This window comes from Equus przewalskii, chromosome 17 (assembly GCF_037783145.1).
Source record: "Equus przewalskii isolate Varuska chromosome 17, EquPr2, whole genome shotgun sequence".
NCBI lineage: Eukaryota > Metazoa > Chordata > Mammalia > Perissodactyla > Equidae > Equus > Equus przewalskii.
This window is the reverse complement of record NC_091847.1, coordinates 31,072,455-31,097,460: the sequence shown is the minus strand read 5'-3', so window position 1 is coordinate 31,097,460 and position 25,006 is coordinate 31,072,455. Positions and strand designations below refer to the sequence as shown.

Genomic DNA, 25,006 nt, shown 5'->3' with positions numbered 1-25,006 from the left:
AGCAACCCTGTTGACACCTAGATCTTGGACTTCCAGCCTCCAGAACAGTGAGAAAATAAATTTCTGTTGTTTCATCCACACAGCCTGTGGTACTTCATTATGGCAGCCTGAGCAAACTAATACATCTTCCCATATAAAAAGTGAGGCAAATCTATGTCCTCCGATACCTTCCTCAAGACAGTGCTCCTTGTCCTAGTTCTGAAAGCAGGCCAGCCTTGTTCAGAGTTGATGCTCTGGAGTTAGACTGAGAAAAAGAAGGAGAGAATGAAGCACCAGATTTTAAACTTACCACTCCATGATGCCTTGAAGCTCATGGCACCACTACTGCTCATTTCCTGTGGCTCCTTTTCCGCTGCTGGGTCTGGAAGAGCAGAGTGGGGACTGGGGAGGTGAGGACTACAAAGAAATAAGTCCAATATTCACAAACCCAAAATCAACTCGCTTTCTCCTTGCTTTTCTTATCAGGGAGAGAACGGATGGGTCCTTTCCATTTTCTAGATGTAGCCTCCTTTGGTTTTATTTTTAAATGTACGCAAATATGAGCAGGCTGTTTTACACTGGGGAAGTGTTTATGTGAACAGGGGTGGGGGACTGTATTCTGAAACATTTCATTTTGGAAGGAAAAAATGGGCTACAGTCCACCCCGGTCAAAACACTTCACCTAGGGTGCATCCGTGTATTGAAAAGGCCCAGGCCCTCCGCCTGAGAACAGCTTCCTGGCAACGTCCTGGATTTTGATGGAGTTGTTTTTAATGGGCCTTCCTCCTGCTGCCTGCATTAACCAAGAGGCACTGATAGGTTAACTTCCTCTTTGGGGTAATTCCAGTCCTTACTCATTAGCTTCCTGAACAGGGCTACCTTCCTATCCTCTCCCACTAGTCTTTTATCATCCTTCTTCCACATTAGTGAAAAGTTGGAGAAAAGCTGGAGAAAGGATAATGCTTCAAATCAGAAAAAAACTTACAAAAAGTTACATTAACAGAAAAATTTACTAGATGAACCCCTCCTTGCTTTAGCAATAGTCAGCATCAAATCCCTTCTTAGGTTCTACAGTTTTATAACTGCCCCAAACAAAACTGGTTCTTAAAGAGAAATAACCCCCCACAGATACACCCCCAGTGCAGAAACATTCTAAATACTTCTGAATATAAACAGTCTTTAAGCCAGTTGCCTATAGTTAAGAAACTACTTTAAACAGCTCTACTCTCATACGAGCAGAACTTCTCAGTTAACAAACTCAACTTGCTCATGGCCTTCAGAGTATCAAAAAGAATAATGGTCATGACTGTTTATAATGTATTAAATAAATAAAAATCCATGAATCTATAGTGATACTGAGAAAAAGGGTGAGTAAGGAAAATTCTTTACAGAAGAATGCCAGAAGCTCAATATAGAAGCAATGAAAGAATTACAAAATCTCCATTTTGCAAGTCCAGTGCAATAGCTGATTCAGCCAGGGATCAAAGGAGGCTAAAACTTTTGTTGAAAAGCCATTAGGAAACAGGATATTTGCACTTTGCCAAGAATCAGTCCACAAATTCTTACTAACTGCAGAGGGAAAATGTACTTTTACAGTGGAAAGATCTGGCAGTCATCACCTCTGCAACAGTAATACTGAGACAGCAGGACACTATGAAATATGAAATTCACAGCATCACCTACGATGTAGTTTTGGCAAAAATGTTTGCTATGGTCTGAATGTTTGTGTACCCCTAAAATTCATATGTTGAAATCCCACCCCCCAAGGTATTAGCTATTAGGAGGTAAGGACTTGGGAGGTGATTAATTCATGATTGGGGAGCCCTCATGAATGAGATTAGTACCTTATAAAAAAGACCCCACAGAGCTCCTTAGTCACCACTTGAGGCTATGAGACATCTGCAACCCAGAAGAGGGCTCTCACTTGACCATGCTGCAACCCTGATCTCGGACTTCCAGCCTCCAGACCTATAAGAAATAAATTTCTGTTCTTTATAAACTACCCAGTCTATGGTATTTTTGTTATAGCATTCCAAATGGAATAAGATAGTGTTTAATCTGAATTTACTCACACTTCCATACCTAACTTCCAGTTCACAGGAAATACACATGATAGAGAATAAGTAAATGACACAAGGAAACCATCAAGAAACCCATAATGTGGGACATTCTCCAAGACAACTAGCCTAGACTTTCCAAAAAGTTAAGGAAGAAGGTGTTCAGGATGCTACATGTTAAAAGAGACCAAGGAATACTTATATCAGAGAAAATAGACTTTAAAACAAAAACTGTCATAAGAGACAAAGAAGGACACTAAATAATGATAAAAGGAACAATCCAACAAGAGGATATAACACTTGTAAATATCTATGTACACAACATTGGAGCACTTGAATATATAAAGCAATCATTAACAGACATAAAAGGAGAAATAGACAGTAACACAATAATAGTAGGGGACTTTAACACTCCACTGACACCAATGGACCACTTACACCAATGGATAGATCAACCAAACAGAAGATCAATAGGAAACATTGGCTTTAAATAGCACATTAGACCACATGGACTTAGTAGATATATACAGAACATTCCATCCAGAAACCATAAAAAACACATTCTTTTCAAATGCCCATGGAACATTCTCCAGGATAGACTACATATTAGGCCACAAAACAAGTCTCAGTAAATTTAAAAAGACTGAAAAAATACCAACCATCTTTTCTGACCACAACGGTATGAACCTAGAAATCAACTAAGGAAGAAAATCAGAAAAGCCACAAATATGTGGAGGTTAAACAAAATGTTACTGAACAACGATTGGGTCAATGAAGAAATCAAAGAAGAAAAAAACACCTGGAGACAAATGAAAATACAATATGCCAAAATTTATGGGATACAGCAAAATCAGTTCTATGAGGGAAGTTTATAGCAATACAGACCTACCTCAACAAACAAGAAAAATCTCAAATAAACAATCTAACAATGCATCTAAAGGAAATGGAAAAAGAAGAACAAGCAAAGCCCAAAATCAGTAGAAGGAAGGAAATAATAAAAATCAGAGCAGAAATAAATGAAACAGAGACTAAAAAAAAATAGAAAAAATCAATGAAACTAAGAGCTGGTTCTTTGAAAAGATAAACAAAATTGACAAACCTTTAGCTAGACCACCAAGACAAAAAGAGAGAAGGCTCAAATAAATAAAATCAGAAAATGAAAGAGGAGAAATTACAATGGACACCTCAGAAATACAGAAGATAATAAGAGAAAACTACAAAAAGCTATATGTCAACAAATTGGATAATCTAGAAGAAATGGATAAATTCTTAGAATCATACAACCTTCCAAAACTGAATCAAGAAGAAATAGAGAATTTGAATAAACCAATCACCAGTAAGGAGTTCAAAACAGTAATCAAAAACCTCCCAAAAAATAAAAGTCTAGGACCAGGCAGCTTCCCTGGTGAATTCTACCAAACATTCAAAGAAGACTTAATACCTATCCTCAAACTCTTCCAAAAAATTGAAGAGGAGGGGAAGATTCCTAACTCATTCTACAAGGCCAACATTACCCTGATAGCCAAACCAGACATAGACAACACAAAAAATAAAAGCATAGGTCAATATCACTGATCAACACTGATGCAAAAATCCTCAACAACATACTAGCAAATTGAATACAACAATACATTAAAAAGAGCATACAACATGATCAAGTGGGATTTATTCCAGGGATGCAGGGATGGTTCAACATCTGCAAATCAATCAATGTGATACACCACACTAATAAAATGAAGAATAAAAATCATATGATCATCTCCATAGATGCAGAGAAAGCATTTGACAAGATACAGCATCCATTTATGATAAAAACTCTGAATAAAATGAGAAGGAAAGTACCTCAACATAATAAAGGCCATATATGACAAACCCACAGCTAATATCATTCTCAGTGGAGAAAAACTGAAAGCTATCCCTCTAAAAACAGGAACCAGGCAAGGATCCCCACTTTCACCACACTTATTTAACATAGTATTGGAAGTCCTAGCCAGAGCAATCAGGCAATAAACAGAAGTAAAAGAGATACAGACTGGAAAGGAAGAAGTGAAACTGTCACTATTTGCAGATGACATGATTTTATATATAGAAAACCCTAAAGAATCTACCAAAAAATTTCTAGAAATAATAAATGAATATGCTAAAATTGCAGGATACAAAGTCAACATACAAAAATCAGTTGTGTTTCTATACACTAAAAATGAGGTAGTAGAAAGAGAAATTAAGACTATAATCCTATCTACAATTGCAACAAAAAGAATAAAATATCTAGGAATAAACTTAACCAAAGAGATGAAATATCTTTACACTGAAAACTATAAAATGTTCTTGAAAGAAATCAAAGAAGACACAAAGAAATGGAAAGATAGTCTGTGCTCTTGGATTGGAAGAATTAACATAGTTAAAATGTCCATACCTCCTAAAGCAATCTATAGATTCAATGCAATCCCTGTCAAAGTTCCAACAACATTTCTCACAGAAATAGAACAAAGAATCCTAAAATGTATATGGTACAACAAAAGACCCCGAATAGCGAAAGGAACCCTGAGAAAAAAAGAACAAAACTGGAGGTATCACACTCTCTGATTTCAAAATATACTACAAAGCCACAGTAACCAAAACAGCATGGTACTGTCACAAAAACAGACACATAGATCAATGAAACAGAATTGATAACCCAGAAGTAAACCCACACGTCCATGGACAGCTAATTTTCAACAAGGGAGCCAAGAACATACAGCAGAGTAAAGGAAAGTCTTTTCAATAAGTAGTTCTGGGAAAACTGGACAGCCACATGCAAAAGAATGAAAGCAGAGCATTATCTTAAACCATGCACAAAAGTTAACTCAAAATGGATTAAAGATTTGAATGTAAGACCTGAAACCACTAAACTTCTAGAAGAAAACAAAGGCAGTACACTCTTCTACACTGGTCTTAGCAGCATATTTTCAAGGACCATGTCTGACCAGACAAGGGAAACAATAGAAAAAATAAACCAATGAGACTACATCAAACTAAAAAGCTTCTGTACAGCAAAGGAAACCAGCAACAAAACAAAAAGACAACCTAACAATTGGGAGAAGATATTTGCACATCCTATATCTGATAAAGGGTTAATATCCAAAATGTATAAAGAACTCATACATCTCAGCAACAGAAAAACTAACAACCCAGTTAAAGAATGGGCAAAAGATCTGAACAGAGATTCAGATGGCCAAGAGTCACGTGAAAAACATTCAACATCACTAACTATCAGGGAAATGCAAATCAAAGCTACAATGATATATTACCTCACTCCCATCAGAATGGCTGTAATCAACAGGACAGGAAATAATAATTGTTGGAGAGGATGTAGAGAAAAAGGAACCCACATACACTGCTGGTGGAAGTACAAACTGGTGGAGCCACTACGGAAAACAGTATGAAAATTCCTCAAAAAATTAAGAATAGAAATGCCATATGATCCAGCTATTCCACTGCTGAGTATTTATCCAAAGAACATGAAAACACAAATGCATAAAAACACATGCACCCCAGGGCTGGCCCCATGGTCGAGTGGTTAAGTTCGCACGCTCCACTGCAGGCGTCCCAGGGTTTCATCAGTTCGAATCCTGGGCTCGGACGTGGCACTGCTCATCAAACCACGCTGAGGCAGCGTCCCATATGCCACAACTAGAAGGACCCACAACTAAGAATATACAACTATGTACCGGGGGGCTTTGGGGAGAAAAAGGAAAAATAAATAAATAAATAAAAACACATGCACCCCTATGTTCACTGCAGTGTTATTTATAATAGGCAAGATGTGGAAGCAACCTAGGTGCCCATCAAGGGACAAATGGATAAAGAAGATGTGGTATATATGCACAATGGAATACCACTCAGCCATAAAAAATGATGAAATCTGGCCATTTGTGACAAGATGGATGGACCTTGAGGGTATTATGCTAAACGAAACAAGTTAGAGGGAGAAAGTCAATACAGTATGATCTCAGTCATAAATAGAAGATGAAAACAACAACAAACAATCACATAGAGACAGAGATTGGATTAGTGGTTACCAGAGTGGAAAAGGGAAGGGAGGAGGGCAAAAGGAATGACTAGGCACATGTGTGGTGATGGACTGTAACTAGTCTTTGGGTGGCAAACACGATGTAATCTACACAGAAATCAAAATACAGTGATGCACACCTGAAATTTATATAATGTTATAAATCAATGCTACCATAATTAAAAAATCTTTTTTAAAAAGAGAGTAAGGAAACATAACGGAATGCAAGGCATGAAACTTGATTAGATCTTAATGTTGAAAAAAAGTATAAGACATTTTTCAAATAAGCAGGGAATTTTCAAAATAGTGGATATTAGATGATAAAACAATCATTGTTAATTTTCTTAGGTGTAAACTGTATTATGGTAATGAAGGAAAAATCTCCTTATTCTTAGGAGATGCATTCTGAAGTATTTACAGGTGAAATGCTCTGATGTGTGAAACTTAAGAGAGAGAGAAGAGCAGATACAGCAAAATGCTAACTTTGCTGGCGCAGCCTACTGGCATGGTGCATGAAGTTCTTTCCTTTTGTAATAACTGCTCTGCAGTTATGCCCTACTGTGCCATTTTATTCCCAATCAAGAGTATTTTGTCCAGTGTCTCCAGATTCCAGCCCAGTGTTTCTGCACGGGCTTTGTTATCTAACAGCAGGAGCATCTGCTCTGTGTGCTAGCTTTGGGTTTTCTTTATGGAGGCACACCCAGGAGCACCCAGGCAGGCAATGAGAAAGCTGTTCCACACCCTGAATTCCTTATTTCCTACAGGCAATGAGGTAGAAAGGGAGTCTTGAATTATGGCTGAACCCGGCCAGGTTCAGCTGACAAGCTTTTCCGGCTACCTTAACTACCCGGCAATTATTAACCACACAACGGCGTCCAGACAACCTCTGCTGGCACAAGGAAAATTCCAAATAATTCCAAATAATAACATTGACAACCATAGTTCTTGAGTACTTACTATGTACCAGACACCATTCTAAGTACCTTACATGTATCCTAATTTATGGATTTCCAGATACAGTTGATCCTGATCATATTAAGTCCTACACTCGAGTTCTGATGAAACACTTATTGTAGGCAAAAGCCAAATAATGTGTAATATTATTCACGTGCAGAAGGCTAAGTCATCTTTGCTTAAAAAAATGAGAATTGGAATGGGGGAAGGGGGCAGGGGGAGGGTCACTATTTCTCTCCTAAAAACCATTAATGCAAATCCCCCCTCAAATTCTTGCATGTCTAGGCATCCGTAACCATTTATCAGGAGAAAGAATGTATCCCAATCAAAATCAGAGCTTGTGGCCATCAAAGCAAGAGAAGCAATGATATATTACCTTATTCAGTTGTTCCTCTCGGGCCATCCTAATGGGCCACTTGCCATTGCTCTCAGCTCTATTGACACATTAGTGTCAGAAAATTCAAAAGACTAGAGGAGTTGTTTCGCTCCTCAAAGTTACTGCAGACAGTTATTAAGGGGGCTGTTAAGCTTCAAATATCCCATAGGGATGGAATAAAGGGGAAAAAAGACCTTTGAACATCCAGGAAGTTAGGCAGGCATTGGAATCTTGGAGAGCAGCAATGAATTACGTGAACATGTGCAAAATAAGTGTGGCACACCATTCAGCAAGTGATTCCAATATTTAACCACACAGTAACTATACGGAAGATAGTTACTTTTTACTAATAAACTTTATACTAATAAAACAGGAGAGCTACACTGGAATATCATACAGCAATTGGAATTGAAGGGCAGCAGAATATGCCACCTCAAATGTGACTGTAGGAGCTCAGGACACGGCCCCCTCAAATATGCCACTTTGGTGTATTGATTATTTTGAGCTGTACGCACTTGAAAAAACAGCACATGCAGGGAGAAGCTTTCTCTCAATTCCTCTACCTGCCTAAAGACAGATGTTCCAAAGGAATCAATTGTCATAAATTCCTTCCCTGGGAGTTTCATCAACCGGGGGGGTTGACTCTTAGCTCAGGAGAGGAGACTGGAAGTCGATGCCACACACAGACAAACTTTGTCACAAAATATCATACCTCCACATCTCTTTAAGGGCTCATTCATCCTTCCTAAAAATCATTTACTCTCCCCTCAGAGGCCTACATCCCTCTCCCCTTTCCCTATTAAGAGGGATTTAATCCTGAGTTCTAAGACTCCTCAGGGAGTTCCTCATTTTTCCTTGATGTCTCCCATGTACACATGAGGTATACATGTTCGTAAACTTCTGTTTGTTTTTCTCTTCTTAATCTGCCTTTTATTTTAGGGGTCTCAGCCAAGAACTGAGAAGGGTAGGGGAAAATTATTTTTCCTCCCTTACAGAATGAATGGACATCACTATAGGCAACCAAATGGATGAAATCTCATGTAACATTGACCAAAAGAAGCCACTACAAAGTATATACTATGACTATATAAAACTTATCTGTATAAATAATTTATGTAAATTTTTTAATTAAAAAATTTTTTTAATGTATTTTAGAATATGTATATAAAATACGAACCAAGCAAAAATAATTAATGCTGTTAGAATTCAGAATAAAGGTTACTTTTGGAGAGAGGAGTAGTAACTAGGAAGGGGAACAATGGACAGGCAGTGTCCCCAGGTTCTGGTTCCACAGGTATGTTGAGTGTGTGAAAATTCATTGAACTGTATTCTTCTATGTGCACTTTTCTATATGTATGTTATATTTCAATAAAAAATTTAACGAAAAAACATGAAGACAATTTAATACTCCTGCGCCAACAGATCTCTGACCTCTACTTTTGAAACAACCTCAGAAATGGTGGTCTTATACAAAATCATCCACTTAAACAAAGTGAGGGCTCAAGGCAATTAGGAGCCAACATCTAAGTCTGTATGTAAAGCGAAATTAGACACAGGCCCTGCAATAGCCGTACAAATAATTCTGCAGGCACTAGCAAGAATTGCTGGAGGAAGTAATTATAAAGGCCTTTGATCTTCTATTATATCTTCTATCTGGGATCTCAAAGAAGCCAGTAGACAAACAAGGGCCAGCAGTGCTCTGACAGGGGCACCTGTGTCTTCATCTGTTCACAGCACCAGGCCCAGATCCTGCACCTTTGCATGGCAACAGCTGAATTCAGCAAAGGACCTAGATGTTACTAATGTCCTGAGATAAAAAACATCATGATTAAATCAAAACTCCACACGAGCTAACTTCTGTCTGGTTGGTCTTTGTAAGTAGGAACCCAGTCACAGAGCAAATCTACATGTCTCAGGTTGCCATTTTTCCTAATATTTTTAAATTCTTAAAAAGGAGGGAAGAACAGAAAATTTGAGGGAAATAGCACAGCCTGTTACTTCAGACCCCGCAATTCTATTTGACCTTCTTGCTTACTGTTATGAATTGAATTGTGTCCCCCTCCAAAACTCATATGTTGAAGTGCTAACCCCTAGTACCTCAGAATGTGACCTTGCTTAGAAATAGGGTCGTTGAAGATGTAATTAGTTAAGATGAGGTCATATTGGTATAGGGTGGGCCCTAACCCAACATGACTAGTGTCTTTTTACAAAGGGAAAACAGGGGCCGGCCTGGTGGCACAGTGGTCAAGTGCGCACATTCCGTTTCAGTGTCCCGGGGTTCGCTGGTTCAGATCCCGGGTGTGGACATGGAACTGCGTGGCAACACATGCTGTGGCAGGTGTCCCACATGTAAATTAGAGGAAGATGGGCACAGATGTTAGCTCAGGGCCAGTCTTCCTCAGCAAAAGAGGAGGATTGGCAGTGGATGTTAGCTCAGGGCTAATCTTCCTTAAAAAAAAAAAAAAAAGGGAAAACAGGCCCAGACACACACACAAGAAAAACACCACGTAAAGACTAGAGTTGTGCTGCCACAAGCCAAGGAAGAACCAGAAACCAGCGGTGAGGCCTGGAACAGACCCTTCCTTAGCGCCTTCAAAGGGAGCATGGCCCTGCCAACACCTCCATCTCAGACTTCCAGCCTCCAGAACCGTGAGACAAGACATTTCTGCTGTTTAAGCCACTCTGTTTGTGTTGCTTTGTTATGATAGTCCTAGAAAAGTAATATACATCTACAGAGCCCAGGTCTGGCAATGTTGGCTTACCAGGCAGTTCTATCCTTATCTTGAGATGAAGAAACAAGTACTACAGAGAAATAAAGCAAACTGTTTTAAGCCACAAAGCCCACACTGACTGAGATTGGAATTCAGGAATCAAGAAAAAGTCTGCTGCAAAAAATTGAGAGGAGTAAAAGCATGAAAAAAAACGAGAAACTCTCCTTCCCTGGAAATCTGCTACCTCCTCTGCCTGGGATGGCTTAGGATGGTTCTGTCTGAAGAGAAAGGTGGCTAACGTGGATCCCCAAAGCTGCCTCCTAGCCCTAAAACCTAAGCCAACCCAGCACAGCTTCCCCCGAGACTCGAGACTCGTAATTCCCCCTGCTGGATGAATTACTCCTCAAAAGCCTGAATCTGCATAAAAAATGCAGTTATTGAAAATGAGGCAAGAATAAAAGAGAATATGAATAGAAATGGCATTTTAATAAGTAATAAGACTTCAAGGGAGGCTAGTAGTTCAAAAGCACTTCTGAGCTTTAATACAGAATTAATCCACGTTGTCTTCCAAAAACATCAGTCCAGCAAAAACCTTGCACATGGTATCCATTTCAAATGCAGCCACAGAAAATAAAAATGAACCTCTAAAAGCAATCAGCATTAGGGTGAGTGTTATGAATTGATCTCTGGTATGTGCCAGCTATGGCCAAAGTCTAAATGACAGCAAACTTTGGTAATATCTAGATTAAATTTAATTATTAGCTGGAGCAGTACGGCTAGAGTTAAATTTTATGAAATGGAAATCCACTCATATAAGAAATATTAACTGAGCACCTGCTACATGCTAGATAGCAGTCTATGCACTAAAAGTCAAGCTCAGTAGTGAACAAAATAGATACCAGCCCTGCCCTCATGGAGCTTCGAGTTGGGCTCACAAACTGGAGTTCAGAGGTAACTCACACGGTGGCAATATTTGCTGTTCTTTAAAGGTAAAAATTTAGTGACAACAATCTTAGAAATTTCTATTTGTTCTCCTGGGTTTTCAAATGAGCCAGATCTCCAGGACCACGGTTGAAATTCGTAACAAAGGCTGGGCTCTGGGCTCCTCTCAGGGACAATGCAGGGGAGGAGCGTTCCCCTTAGTGTGTGCACCAACCAAGGAAGCAGACCAACGTATAGCTTGAGAAAGTCAAGGTCACTGATTTCATCCCCAAAGGACCAGGCAGCTTCAAGAGATTGCACTTAACCTCCTGGTTGACAGCTTCACATTTCAAACCATTGATTTACAGACAGGAATTATGTTCTCCAACATACTCAGAGGTGATATGGGCAAAGCATTTTGTGAACAGAGGGAAGCAAAGTGCAACTCAAATGAAGCTCCAGTTACGGCAGGAAACAGGCCTCTGTCCAGGGATCATGGCATTTTCCCGGGGGGAGGCAGGCATGCATTCCCTCCACCTCTACATACGGGATTCCCTCAGTCCTTCATGGACCTTCCCCTGGCCTGACATTGTGGCACTGTGACCAGACACTGTCAGGTCAACCTACTAGGCAAACTAATAATGTTGACAGTCACATTCCTCGAGTGAATTCTGTTTCCCTTTCCTACTGAGGACCGGGCAGTTCAGAAACAGCCTCTTTAACGAAGTCTGCCCGTCATGAAGCAGCAGCTCTTGCCTCAGAGAGCAACAACGCAGTTTTAGCGCAAAGCTACACCTCTGGGACTTGATGCCCTTCCAACTCACCTCCTTTCTCAGTGACATCAGATCACTTTCGGCCAAATGACAAATGGAAAGTTAGATGCCGGTGTGATTAACTCCAGTTTTTACACTATTAAATTCACAATTTGTGCACTGAAAAGATGCCCAGCACTTTGCAGGATAGAGGCTCACACACGGGGCTAATGGTGTTGATTTTTCACTCTGGGATAGGTGAGCTCAAAAATGGGGCAATGATAATTGCCTGTATTCATGTGGTTATGCTCAGCTCACCGATTTTAAAGAGTAAGACACAGGAAAAAGAAAGGATAAAAACCTTAAAAGCCATCTTCCTTCAAATCACTTTAAAAGAGGGCTCCAGTGAAGAGCTGCCCCAGCGGAGTCCTAGGGAAAATTTTTGAAACTATAGCTGCCACTTCTTACTATGTGTCACATTGTCTTTAAGAAAAATCAAAATGTTATAGAAATACCATGGTTTCCAAATACAAAGGGAACATATTTTTCAGAGTTAATCTATTATGTCCAGATGGCTATTTAAGCTGTGCTAGAAACCGAGAAACTGAAGCCCTCACCTCCCTAGGTGGCTGGAAGGCCAGTACGTTTCGCTGATCCAGAGCTTCCTGCAGACATTACCGGGGGCTGCTTACGCTCCGGGTGCACCGCCAGTTGGATTTTTTGCCTTATCTTTCCAAAGTTGCAAGGGATTTCCTGGGAATTAAAAACGAGCCTTCAAGGCATTCTGTGGCATTTAACGGGACACTGGTCACTAAGTCATCCGTGGCCATCCATTGCAGCCAGCCAGCAGTTTGGCTACATAGCCAGAAGCACAGATCATCATCTCCACAAATTACAAATGCCTCAAGAACATATGGGGTGGGGGACCTGCAAACTATGCACATCCTAGCTTAGGCATGTTTTCACTTCTCCCTCCTAAGGGTTTCCTCCTCCTCTCTCCTTCCTACATAACCAGCTCCAACTCCAGCATATCCTAACCTTAACACCACACTGCTAAGGGATTTACAAAAACGCCTTGAATGTCTCAGATTTAATACATTCATGATGACATCCTCCACTCAATAAAGGTAACCAAGTTCTCTGTCCATTTTCAACTCTTGGTCCTTTTTTTCAATAGAGTGAGGATTTTTGTCTCTACTTTTTAAGGTAATATATCCTCTCTACAGCCCATTTATTAGATCCAGAATGTTTTTTTTAAAAATCCCATTACATATACACAACCACCATCAATATACCCTTCCTGTCTTTTTTCCAAACAATTTTTATCCTGCTCCATATCTAATTTAGAACATATCATAAATATTAGTTTATCTGTAGAATTTCCCATCCTTTGAATACACACAATTCACTTATCCATTCCCTTCTTGTTACACAATTAATTCACTTTCAATTTTTATTACAAATAAAAATTCAAGAATATCTTTATGTCAAAGATTTTTTTTCAATTTGGACATTCCCTTGAAAATAGATTGCTAGAGTTAGAATTACTCCAGGTGTGAATAATTACCCAAAAGGGCAAATAATTTTAAAGTTTTCACTAACACACTGCCAACAGGACTCTCATTCATTTCAGTGTTAAATCCTGACATTTCACATTCCCATTTTCAAACACCATTCTTCCCCTAAACCATTCTTCTCTGGGATCTTCTCTCCTGAGCTGGCCTTGTTCCTCCCTTAAGCCTCCTGCCTCCATCAGCAGAACTGGCCACAACCTCCCAGGCTTCACTGTCTCACTTTTAAGAAGGTAGGATGTTGATATGTATTTGCTTTTGTTTCTGACTCTTTCATTCATCCTCCAACTCTGCCATAACACACTCAAAAAAGTATTCCATTAGCACTGTTTTTTAAATTATGTAAATTACATATTTATCTCCCCCGCTTTCTAGAATGTAAAACCTTCAGTGATTAGATACATTTATTTTTTAAGTATCTACCAAAAAAAAAATACTTTATCTAGTCCAATGACCTACTTTCTAATTTCCTTTCTGTAAAATTTTCCATAAGCTCCTAGTCAAACTCACAGTCACATTCAAACTCCTTGCACTAGTTTACAGGTTCATCCATCACAGGGCTTTCAACACTTTCTACCCTCTATTCCTCCATTTACGCACAACAAAAAAGTGTCCTTTCTTTTCTCTGCCAGAAGTTTGACAACTTTTAAACAGTTCAAATCTTGGCTTTTTTCCATAATCCCATAAACTATTTAATTGCATCACACTGAGATTTAGCAGACATATATTGTCTAAATTGCTCAGAAATGTGAAATTTAATAAAATGTACATACATACTGCAAAACACAACATAAAACCAAAGCGATAAACATATGTATCCATCAAAATAGAAGTTGTCAATCTAAATCTGATTGGCTGTTTCTGCATTGTTTTATTAACATCTGTTTACTACTTATTCACTTAGGACCCCATAAGGAAGCAATAGCAGGTGCCAAAAGTTTAAGAACATCCATGAGAAGGGAGGGAGGGCAGGGGGAGTAATATTTCTGATCTCAAAATCAAAATCACAAACAGTTTATAGACCACCTCAACCTGCGGTTGTAAATTAAGAGAAGATCACCTTCATTTTACTTTAATAACAAAACAGAGCCCTTGGAATAACACGAGGAGCAGACCTCTGCTCCTAAGACCGTCTCTCCCTTTCTTCATTCCACAGTGACCTCACCGTTACTCTGAGACCTGAGGCCAACGCTGTGAAAATGATACAAAGCAGGGGCTTCTCAAACTTTCATGTGCCTCTGAACCACCTATGAATACAGGAAATGCTCATTCTGATTCAGGAGGTCTGGGGTGGGACCTGAGACTCTTCTGATTCTAACACGTTCCCAGGTGCTGCTAGTCTGAGGACCAAACTCTGAGTAGCAAATATATAGATTTCAGCATCAAGGAATTCTGTAATCACTGGCTTTATACTAAAAGATTCCAAACTACAGCTATAAATGATTGGCTCACTTTGCTTTATTAAATACAAGGTGCTTAAAGAGAGAAAAGACACTTTGCTTCTCCTTAATATTATTAACACTGATTGAGCATATGATGTGGTCTGTTGACAATAGATATCAGGAGCTGGTTGCGTAGGTTGCCTGGAGGAAGAAACTGGCCAACTGGAGGAGGAAGGATGGGAGGGAGCATTTTCACTGAATATTCCTTTGCAGCTTTGAAATGTTGAACCACATGAGTGAATTACCTATTCAGAAAATAAATTGTATTTTAAAATTTTAAAGCATTTCATAGGATATTCTGGAAGCTCAATAAATGTTAACTCAAATTAATCCATTTCCCCAGAGAGTAAGTGGTAGGCCCGGGGAGAGCACTTACCTTAAATAAGTTAGCATTTTTCTTCAAAGAGGAAACTTCCCTTAGTTTAACCACCTTCTAGGATCATGCCAACATTATATTTTTACTATAACAACATTTTTCAACTCAATTACTCTTCTCCAGGACTGGAAGGGCCCAACAGCGTACCTTGAGTCACAGTAGATTCAAAAAAGCTTCTATGTGCATCCCTAAAATGTCAGGATCCTGCTGCCGGAAACAGGAGAAAACCGCAAAGAACTTTCTATTACCTCAACCCCTGGTCTATAAGATTAATAACTGGCCCAACTTGTGCTATAATTGCTCCTATTAACAGCATTCAAGTTGGTGTTTCAGATCTACGTAGAAGTAACTGCAACTGAAAACAGAAACCAAAGGAGGGAATGGGTGAGAGTGTGTGTGTGTGTGTGAGCGTGCACACACACACACATGGGTGTGTCATCACAGAAGTGACCCTATGGCTGACCCTTAGCGTAAACATTAACTCGACCATCTGATCTGATCTTAACCCATATTGACCTAGCCCCACCTGAACCCTCACAGGGTCTCCACAGCAGACAAATCCTTTTTCACATGACTTGGTCATGACTCAGCTATAAGACTCTGAAAATACTCATAGCATTTGCAATTTCTAAATTAATATTCATCCGTCAACCTCTAAACGTTTGTTTTGGTTCAGCTTTTTGCTGAGTCACCATAAAGCAGACTGTACCACGTTCTGTGGAGGCTTCCTTCCCCAGATCTCTCACTTCTGCCCTCCTTCTCCACTCACACTGCGGGGATAGGTCTTCATCCTCCACCCCAGGTCCCCATTCTCTCCCTCTCAGTATGGCTGTGCTTATAACTGAGTGGATCAGCTGCATGTAGACTGAAGATAAAGGATCAGAGACAGGCAAACCCAAATGGAGGGAACCCACACGTCACAGCCCTGCCCCAAGGAGTTTTGTCAACAGTCCAGCACATGCGTCTAAAGAAGCATGATCAACCATGCCTAATTCTAGTCGCCATGTCTGTTATCCAAGGAGACGTTGCAGTTGGGAGTTAACCAAAAACATTGTGGTGGGGGAAGAGGAGGCCCCAGGAGCAGAGTGGATCTCCCTAATTCTCCACTAAGCACAGAGCCCCAAACAGCTATAGATACAACCCAGAACCAGTGCTGACTCCCAGCGACACGGGGGTGGGTTTGGCAGGGAGGATGGTAAGAACTAGGCAGATCCAAGGTCCCAGCCAAGAGGGCTGCGGTTCCAGCAGGAATGTCAGTGCCAAGCAGGAAATCAAAGAAGAAACTCAGAAATACAGGCCAAGAAAATATTCAGAAGGTTGATGCAAGGGTGGATTCAGCTCACATGGGTGTTCTCACCCAGGGCTGAGCTGTGTCACTGGTTTCCTACCTGCCAGGAATGGATGTGAAGCTGCCCAAGTGCATTTCCCCACCTCAGCAATGGATCAGGAACTGAGAACCACTGAGCTGGCCCTGCCAGTGAAAAGGAAGAGGAGCCACAGCTGCATAGGGCTGGAGAGAGCAGTTACTGCTGCCAAAGTGCCATTCCACTCACTCAGAAACTCCCAGTAACTCCTCCTACTTCACCACCACCACCATCACCATCAAAACCAACAGTAACTGGGCATGCATTGTACCTAAAGACATCACCTCCCACCATTCTCCTCCCCGCTCACTATTCTTCAGCCACTCTGGCCTCCTCGATGTTCCTTGAACAAACCAGGGCTACCCCACGGCCTTTGTACTTGCTGTTCCCTCTGCCTAGAAGGCTCTTCCTATAGGTACCTTTATAGCTCTTTCTATCTCCTCCCCCAATCTTCACTCACTTGTCTCCATTAGCCTTCCCAGGCCACACTATTTAAAATTACAAACCCTCTCCTCCACCACCTCAGCACTCTTTCTTTATCCTGTATTTATTTTTCTTTATAGCACTCATTACACTAACACCCTGTATGTAAGTATGTATATTTGTTTATTGTCCCCTTCACCAGAAGCACATGTGCTAAGGGTCTAGGAAGGGTAAAACAACTTTCAAGAGAGAAATAAGAATGTTACAAGCAAAAACAACAAACACCCCTTTTCCTTCTCCCCAGTACACAGCCATTTGTTTCCCAATCTTTCACATCTAGATTGAAAGACCTCCTATTTAAAATCTTCCTTCATGTCTTTCTGCTTCCCTGGGTTCCCTTTTCTCCAAACTCCAATAACATTGTCTATTCAGCGCAAAACTTCACACTAACCAACAGCAGCTGCCTCACTGGGCTAATGGGAGGATTAAATGAGTTAGGTCATGCTTAGAAAAGCTCTAGAACAGTCCTCAGTCTTGTTAAGTATCCACGGAATCATGGCCCTTATTATTATTTAGTATAGGTATCTTGTCTCACATATACTGATTAAAATATTATTTCCACAGCTAGATTATAAGCAAATTGGGGGCAAAGATCTTATCCTGTATTTTGGAATCTCCAGAGTCCTTAATACAAGTTTTTAGTAATTATTTGTCACCTGGTTGAAACAAAGGAGTCCCACCTTTAAAGATTCCTTTGAAACCCCTTAGAACTTCTATTTAAACAGTGATTCCAATTCTTTACCTCTTTCAGGACCGATTTGGTGTGCAAATACAGCAAATCCCTGAAAATGGCATTTATAATAGGAACCTTGCTATAGCATGAATAGCAAAGCCAAAATACTACATGAAAGATCAAACAAATATTGATTCAAAGAATTCTCCTCAAGGCAACTGTTACAGTCTTATCTTGAATAGAATGTTTGCACAGTTAATTAAGTATTGCTATGGACTCAGCAAAATCCCAGGCAGAACCTGCCAGGCCAAGTTTTACATTCCCACCACCTTATCACTATTTACAAGTCCCGCTCCTCACAGCCCCTCACCTATCTCTACTGCTTATGCTGCGTGTGGGATTAAACGATAAGTAAGTCATACACCTTTTATCCGTGGACAAAAGATAATGGAATCTCAGTGCCAAAGATTCCATTTACCTATCCCACAGCAAATATGCTCTGTCTTCCCCTCCCAGAAATCAATCAGGCCGTATCTGTTACTACCTGTTGACTTCTTGGAAATGTGTGACATAGAAGAACCGTGTGGAGAGAGAGGCGTTTACTGGTTTCACAGAACACGCCTTTATACACCAAGTACAAACAAGAGTTTACTTCCTATGGTTACCGAGTGTGAAGCCTGTCAGGACCCAGAAACCTCAAGATTCACCTCAAAATCACAGACTGTTCTGTGCAGGGAGTGGGGCTAACTGCTAGCTTACACTGGGTTGTCTAAAATATGAAGGAGGTCAGTTATGACAGGCGGAAGTCAACGAGAGTCATTCATAACTGCTCTTCCTTCCCTCCTTCCTTCCAGCCATTATTTATTGAACACTTTATAAGACAACGTCATGTTTATATAAAGCTCCAGGCACTATTTCAGGCATGGGAATACAGGAAGGAGTAAACCCTACCATGCCCTCAGGAAGGTTATATTATAGTGAAAGAGAGCTATCAACAAAATAAATAAGTGAAATTTATATTGTGTTTGCTATTGATAAGCGCTAAGGAGAAGAGAAGAAAAATGAAATAGGGAAGCAGGATGTGAAATGTCAAAGGGCCAAAGGGAGACAGTGAAATTACAGATGGGTAGCCAAGGACATCCTTGGTGAGAAGCTCATTTTTGAGTCTGAAGGGGGTGTCACAGCCAGCTTTGCAGATAAATGGGGAAGAGCATTCCAGGCGGAGGAGACCTGAGTGCGAAGGTTCTATGGCAGAGCACGGCTAGCATGTTGTGGGACGTCAAGGAGGCTAGTGTGGCTACAATCTAACATTCACACGGAGAGATGTAAGAAATAAGATCCCAGGGGAACAGGGAGCAAGACCACAGAAGACCATTCTTCCAAAACACATGCCTTTTTATCAAACACGGAAAAGCCACCCATTTACCAAATTTTCATTTACTCAAAACTCTCCATTGATTATTTTTCCGAAAACTTATATCTCCATATTTCAAGAGACAACTCACACTCTACAAAAAAAAAAGAAGAAGAAAGAAAGAAAAATTTATACAGCAAGCCAACATATTTGCCTGGGGAAAATGCTAAGCTTCCATTAATAATAATGAAAACCGTGGCTTTGAGTGTAAGATTCTATAAAATTGGGACCAGGCATCACAATGGAGAACACAGCTCAACACCATGGGCAACGGGACTCACAGCGATGCTATCAAAAGATGACATGCTGGTTAAAAAGAATAACATGCCCAATTACAGGAGACTGAAGTGTTGAAACTTACCACAGGGACACTTTTTAAATGCTGCAATGCCTCAAAGTCTTCGGCAAATTTAAATGCCAAGCTGGCTAATGCAATATCCAGACCACACATCCTTCCTGCCCAACCAGCTTCTCAACATTAATAAGATGCTATCAGCCAAGATCTGTGACACAGCAGGGTTTGGGGGTGGTACCTCAAGATCTGTTATCTTCCAATTCGATTCACTCCTGATCAACCCAGTTTCACACGTCACATAAACAGTTTCCCAAAGAACAAACACTCATAGCAAATTCTCAACAACTCATTGCAGTGACTCCACTATTCTTAAGAACACACAGTCTGAGCTGCCAAGGCAACAAGCATAGACTACAGGGCATACCCTGAAGCCTGTGTAACAAAAACAGCTATTATTATTAATGACTAAGAAGTCGCAATCCTTCCCCATCCGGTTCTGCCGAGATCATGCCCACTGCCCCACCCATGAAATGGACAAATTCCTGTTACTGGGTCATTTTGTGACTCCACTTGGTTGGAAGTTATCAAAAAGAAAACTGAAAGAAGTCAGTGGGGCAATAGGGAACTGCGAGGGAAGAAGTGACGAGAAGTTCAGAAAGGTCTGAACGGAAAGAGTAAAAACGAGTTTGGAGGAGAGGCGATCCGGAACAGTGTGAGGCAGGTGAGAAGGGAGAGAAATTTTAGAGATGTTACTTAGAATTTTTAGAAATATACACTGAATCCTTTTTAATGTTCTCTGAAAGAGGCAAGTAAAGTTTGAAACTTTGGAAATACTTGTAGTTACTTTAGTTTCTGAACTGTGTTCCTCTGAACAGCAAATTGTATCAACTACTCTTGGAACAACTAGACTTGGGGAAGAAGTCTAGTCCATGGACATAAGAAATTCAGCAAATTCCTCACTTCATCTAGTAAATTCTGCATCATCAAGGACAATAATGTATTCCAGAACAAAGCATGGCAAAGAAGTTACAGGGAAAATCACAACCAGACGCCCCCTGCCCTGCTCAAACATAGAAGCCAGTTATTCTACAGAAGTCAAAAATCACATGCAAATTTCCTTTAAAAAGCAGGGATTTGAGGGGCTGGCCCCGTGGCCGAGTGGTTAAGTTCGCGCGCTCCGCTGCAGGCGGCCCAGTGTTTCGTCAGTTCGAATCCTGGCGCGGACATGGCACTGCTCATTAGACCACGCTGAGGCAGCGTCCCACATGCCACAACTAGAAAAACCCACAACGAAGAATACACAACTATGTACCGGGGGGCTTTGGGGAGAAAAAAGGAAAAAATAAAAATCTTTAAAAAAAAAAAAAGCAGGGATTTGGGCAAAGATTCAGTCTGGCTTGCATTTTTCTAATCTCAGCAAAAAGCCCAAGTAACAAAAACCAGCTTCCTTGAAGTGGTGTTCTCCAATCATCTAGAAGTTTCTAAGCAGCTGACATTAAAAAAAAAAAAAAAAGACTTTCTCCAGGGATCATCAATCTAACCAGTCCCTCCCTGTCCCCTCCAGAAGATAACCTATCAGGCAAGTTGAGAGGAGGGTGGTCATGCATCCTTCAAAAGCGAAGCCTTTTCTACCCTCCAGGAAGTTTCTGGTCAAAGACAATTTATGTACAACATAGAATATGCCCCATTGGTGAGGAGTCAATCAAATTTTTCAGTTGCACAAAGAAGAGAAATCCTCTACCCTGACTAGAAAATAACTATTTGAGACACTGATGACTACACCAGGAATTTTTTAAAATTATAATTTAAATAAAATAAAAAGAAACAGGACTAAAGACAAAGATTGCCTGAAAGGATCCTCCAAAACCAAAGGAAAGAAGCAAAGACTGTGAAGTACCACTTTATAACACTGCGTAAACCCTAAAACCTAAATATACAGGATGGCTTCCATTCTCTGTTTTACGCTTTTTCCTAACTTCTTGATTTTCTGCAAGGATCATATATAATGTCTACAATCAGGAAAAAAACACGAAGTTTTAAAAATTATACACAGAAAAGAAAGAAAATGTACCTTTAAAATGTTATCAATAAGAAGACTTGAGGGGTAGATTGCTCTTTACTTTTCTGCATTTTCTGAAGCTTTTATAATGAGAATGCAGTAACTCATAATGAAAAACAACTTTTAAAAAGATGTTTAAATTATTAAAATGCCAAAGAACTAAAATTTTTATTAAGGGTCATAAATGTATAAATACAAAAGATGATCAGGAAGAAGCATTCACCACCGATCCAGCTACCCTCCACAAACAATTTACATGTTATATACCAGCGCTTCTCAAATTGAGAATGCGTAAGAACCACCTGGAGGGTGTGTTAGAACACACATGATGGGACCAGTGAAGCTTCAATTCTAACAAGCTTAGGTGATATTGATGATGCCAATCAACAGACCTCACTCTGAGGAGCCAGGTTTGACGCAACTGGAAGTGAAGAGAGTCCAGCTTGTGTTCTCCCAGGAAGCATCCAAGCTCATTCTAGCCTGGGCAGAAAAGAAAGTGAACTCAGAACTGCACCTTCTTTCAAAGTTCTAAAACGGGGGCGCAGGTTCTTCTCTCTCTAGTCAACTCTTGGTCTTAAATACTTAGTCATGTCCTTAAAAGGGGGCAGGGGTCAATGAGATTAAGACACTCATGATTCCAGGACATAAAAAGTTTGTTAGAGCATCTGATGCAACCACCTTTTGGCTCCAACTTGGCAGACTATCTCTGTACTCCCTAGAATTCTCCATAAACTTATCAAATCTCTTGGGGTAGTTTTCAAACACCACATTGTTTCCTACAGTGATTTTGTTAGATGCCTAAGAATGGGAGGCAGTCCACAAATCCAATATCTATCACTCATAAGGAGACCAAAAAAGGCAAACGTGTACCCCATGAGCTGACCAAGCCCTTACCAGATGACTTGGAGAACACTGGAGTGCAGGGAAGAAGGGTGAACTTGTAAACAGTCAAAACAGTTCCTGCCCTTTCACTCCCCAGACACCTCGGGCTCCATCAGGAGCTAAGGACAAAAACCACACTCAGACACTCCATAGAGACTCAGTAAGAGGTTGCAACACTTAAGAAATTACTCAGGCCCACACCTAATATCCTCCACCGCCCAAGCCCATCAAAGTGCTAGAGATGGCTGCGAGCCTTCACGCTAAGGAAGAAGGCACTTGGCTGAGAGGCCTCCAAGTTCTATGCAGTGAGAACCTCAGAAATAAACTAACTTAACCACTCAGAAGAGCACAGAGAATTCCCACCAACCTCAAGGTCCCCAAACACCACATCTGCCATTTATCCCCAATGCTGTCATTTCCTACCTGCAGTGAACTAATTGCACACAGTGGGAATTCTAGACCTGCCGGTTCCAACATTTATCTGCTGTTAACTTGTTGTCTGACCTCAAAGATATTTCTCTAATGCCTTTATTTCCTCTGCTATAAAAGCAAGATAAGAGAATGACATGCTCGACAAAGTGCCCTAATATAATACCATAGTCGTCCCTATCCTAGAGATGCTCAGAGGGATGGTAATTAACATGTCTCTTTTACTAAGCCCTTTAAAGATAACTGATGACATGTTGTGAAAAGCATGGGATTGCAAATGATATTTCCTCTTTTGCTAAAACAGGTTTCAGTGACAAAAGCTCCCTAAAAATTGTTGATAAAAACAGTATCAAATGGGGGGCTGGCCCTGTGGCAGAGTGGTTAAGTTGGCACACTCTGCTTCGGTGGCCCAGGGTCTCACCAGTTCAGATCCTGGGCACAGACATGGCACTGCTCATCAAGCCACGCTGAGGCAGCGTCCCAAATGCCACAACTAGAAGAACCCACAACTAAAAATACACAACTATGTACCGGGGGACTTTGGGGAGAAAAAGGAAAAATAAAAATCTTAAAAAAAAAAAAGTATCAAATGCACTTCTTTGTAAATCACTCAGTTTCTTTCCATGAGATATATTTTTCCATAACCATAGCTCTAACAACAGATACTTGAAAAATCACCTTAAATCACATTTCCATAACCTTAACACCATGCATTGAAAACTTAGTTAAGTAAAAGCGGGGTGTACTTCCTTACCAGTGAAATACTTTGCCACCACTGAAAAGCACGTTTCAGAGAACTAGTTAATAACATAGTCTGGGCATGTGAGAAAAGCTGGTGACAAAAGATTCTGTATACAAAACAGTCGGTATAATCTGATTTTGTAAATCTATGTGGGCATAGAAAAATATTTGATAAATGGTAGCTATATTTTATATCTCTCTCCTAGGGCCCCAGCCCTTTTCTTATACATTTGAACAGCTATATATTAAAGTTATAACACATGTAAATCATTTATATATCACAAATTTAATACAAATTTTCCTAGTCTGTTGTCTCTTCATTTGTATAAACGTTTTAAATTTTAATATATTCAAATCTGTTCATTTTTTCTTCACTGGTTGCTTCTCTTCCCTTAAAGCCATGAAAATTGTCATTCCTATGCAGACCTAATAAATATTATATTTTCTGCTAGTTTCTCTATAATTTGATTTGCAATATTCAACTCTCTGGAGTTTATTTTTGAGATATGGAATGTTTGGTGGGGTCCAAATTGATATCTTATCATGCCCAAACCATTTATTAAATAATCTATTAAATAATTCTTCCTCGTTGCCTTATTTTGAAAACTTTAGCACATTTGTGTTATATGTAGTTAGGCAATTACTCCAAATCACTTTTTTAATATAAAGTACAAGAACTTCAAAGAAATAACTCAAATATACATAACAGGTTTGTAAGAAATCTCAGCAAGAGATCATGAACAAATTAAATCATCATCAAGCCATTCATCTTCAGTGAGGCATCAGTCAGCTAAGCAATAATTCCTGTTTAAAATCAGTTCTTCCTATTAGGAGAAGGCTTGGAGAATGTAATTGCAGGGTATATAAGTATATGGTAGCTGAGTCACCAACTACTGTTTGAATTGTCTGCTTATTTTATGGGGAGGGGCTACTTCTTGGGTGGCAAGAAGTAACCATGACACACCTGGAAATAACACCCCTTGGCCTGAAAAAGATAAAAGAAGTCAAAGAATTCATTGTTCAATTTGGTCAAGATTTAGAATCATCATTTCCAATCTATTGATTTTTCTTCCAGATATATTAGAAGCCTACCACACACAACATGTACTATACAAATTTGCACTTGTTTTCTACGTTTCTGATGTCTGCATCCCCTTAAGATATAAGCTCTCGAAAAGCAAAGGCCGTGTTTATTAGAGAACGAAGGAATGAAGGACTCATTTGCAATTCTTATAGCTATCTCTTTGCTGAGCCTTGCCCACAGTGGACACTCAGGAAAAGCTGCCAGTGGACCAACTATTTTAGCATTTCAGCAATACGTGATGCTTAAGGGAAAAAAAAAAAAAAGGAACAACATATATCACTGAACGCTTTCCTCTGAATTCATCTCCCCTACTAAGTAATACGGACAGATTTTTGCCATCAGTTCACATCCTGAAGCACAAACATGATGATCTTTCTTTTCATTTGCATAGC

The 25,006-nt window shown here is 40.0% G+C and overlaps 1 protein-coding gene across 33 annotated transcripts in view; it reads right to left on the bottom strand.

The window, feature by feature from the left end:
* Positions 1 to 25,006, bottom strand: part of LYPD6B (LY6/PLAUR domain containing 6B) — a 170,573-nt gene that overhangs the window by 120,566 nt on the left and 25,001 nt on the right. For 4 of the 33 annotated variants that reach the window (XM_070581325.1, XM_070581324.1, XM_070581319.1 and 1 more), the window contains exons 2-3: positions 1,824 to 1,947; positions 290 to 396 (exon numbers count right to left, since the gene is read on the bottom strand). The exons of 16 other annotated variants lie outside the window; for them this stretch is intronic. The gene's annotated coding sequence lies outside the window, so the exon portion shown is untranslated. Of the gene's footprint in view, positions 1 to 289; positions 397 to 1,823; positions 1,948 to 21,870; positions 21,959 to 25,006 lie in introns of those variants that run through there. 13 more of the 33 variants (XM_070581321.1, XM_070581348.1, XM_070581327.1 and 10 more) reach the window with 5 other exon arrangements.